Genomic DNA, 2,255 nt, shown 5'->3' on the forward strand with positions numbered 1-2,255 from the left:
GTATTTTACCGGCAGAAATTGGGCACATCAGCTGCCCATTACTTTCCAGGAACGTGTCTGAATCGTTTTTACAGTGTGTATAATTCAAATGGTAGAAAAACGTTTTTATGTGCTTAAGTCATTTTAAAGATACTCTATATGCCCTCATCGTAAAGCCTGAAAGATATCACACCTCTACTTAAATTAATGGCATAGCGTGTGCGTAGTCACATAAACAATCGTTGCAGTAATCCAATTATTTAGTTCTTAACACTAGGATGTAAGGGAAGGAGGTAAAAACAATGAATGCGTCGTATAATCCATTAGAAAAAAACCACTCGGTGTTATCGCTGGTGACCTAAGGAAGGAGGCACGCATAAAGTGCTGAATCACCTCTTAGTAGCCATTTCGGCTCATTGAACGCTTAAAAAGAAGTGGGTTACATACGATAACACGCAGAGACACCTAGTGGTTGCCAATTTAAACTTTACAACTCGCTCTTTTATCCAAGCAGCACCAGAGAGCTATAGGTCCAATATTCCCAAAGTGATAATCTTAAGAACCCGACCATGATTTTTGGAACACTCTGTATACCAAAGTCAGTAGTTTTGAGTGTGCGCATGGATAGTAAAGGGAACTAAATGCTGATAAAGCCATTTTGATCTTTTTGGTTTCTTGTCTATGGTTTAGCTTCAATATGTGAGTTGGGATAAGTGCACCACCAACACTATCAAAAACTGTGAAAGCAATAATTATAAACTAGTTTTGAAACAGCTAATTATTATTAGTATTTCAATCTAATAATTCCTTTTCATCCACAAGCTAAATTCTTTTGGATTGGATAAGGTGTTCTTTGTCACGCTGAAACTTGTGTCTCCAGTAATATGCAAATTTTGTGCAATTAAACGTTGTTGTTTTAAAATTTCACTCGGTCTTTAATATAATTTTGTTTCATTATTTAATGGATGACATGCGTAACCTTGCTTTCGTCTTTTGAGATTAAAAAATTAAAAATAAGCATATTTTTCATCTTAATTAAGAAGAGCATGCAAGTCCATGCTCACACACCACATACACACATTCAGTTGCGCAGCCAGAATTCCTCCTAAGGAAGGGGGGATAAAAAATACCTTCTGGGGAGGAGTTTGATGAAAAAGCCTTCTGAATGGGGTTTTAGATGAAAAATACTTTCTGGGGGGGGGGGGGGTTGCTCCAAAACATCTTCTGGAGGGTTTTTTTTTTGATCAACAGTACCTTCTGAATGGGATTTTCATCAAAAATAACCATCTAAAAAGGGTTTTTTGATCCAAACTATTTTCATACGCATAAACTACTGCATTAGAATTTGCATTTATATTAAAACCAATTGCTCTGGGGGGTGTTTTTGACCCCCCCCCCTTCGCTGCGAAAAATACACACATTTAAAGCATACAGCATTTCCTGCACAAAACAAATATTAAAAAAAAAAAAAAGCTAAAATGCTTTATTGCTTTAAATTGTCTGATTGCCATTTGAGGTTCTTCGTGAGATAGGGCACATACGATTCATTACATAGTCACTAACACAAGAACTTAATACCTATAACTATGATTAAGCAACAACGGGAACCAAGTAATGTTTTGGGAGGATTATATGTTCACATTTATGCTTGCATAAAATAATTCATCCAAAACTTAGACGTATACGATCTGAAACCCCGAAGCGTATTTTCAGAAACGCTAAGTAGATTAACTACTACCTCTTTACACTCAACCAATGCATTAGTTATTATTAAGACAGTAAGTGCGTTGTAGATAAATGCGTAAACATCATATTTACATTTTTATAAGCTTTGGTAGTTCTAGGATGATAAAATATCTGTTCCTATTTTGGTTATGTTCCTATTACGTTGTGACAAAACTTTTCTTTCCTGTCAAATTGATTGTTCTCTTCAGTTTGGATATAAATTAGGCACTAATTAAATTGATAATTTGTTTATTTTGAGCAATATAAAGCATTAAAAAGAAAGTTTGTTTCCAAAACATTTTTTCTATTAAAAGAGAAAGTGATTTTGCAGTTTGAAATAAAACTCGTGGAGTAAGTTTAAATGACGTTGATGAAAACCAGAATAAATATTGAATCAAATTAAAAAAAAATAAATGCAACTATCTTAATCTTAAAGTAGTAGTTGAATTATGATGTATATTATAAGAAATGGAAATGTGAATTTTAGCGTGACGTTTTACCCCTATATCTTTACACCTATTTCACGCATGTGCTTTAAGGATTTCATTCAT

Source organism: Uloborus diversus, chromosome 8 (genome assembly GCF_026930045.1).
Source record: "Uloborus diversus isolate 005 chromosome 8, Udiv.v.3.1, whole genome shotgun sequence".
NCBI lineage: Eukaryota > Metazoa > Arthropoda > Arachnida > Araneae > Uloboridae > Uloborus > Uloborus diversus.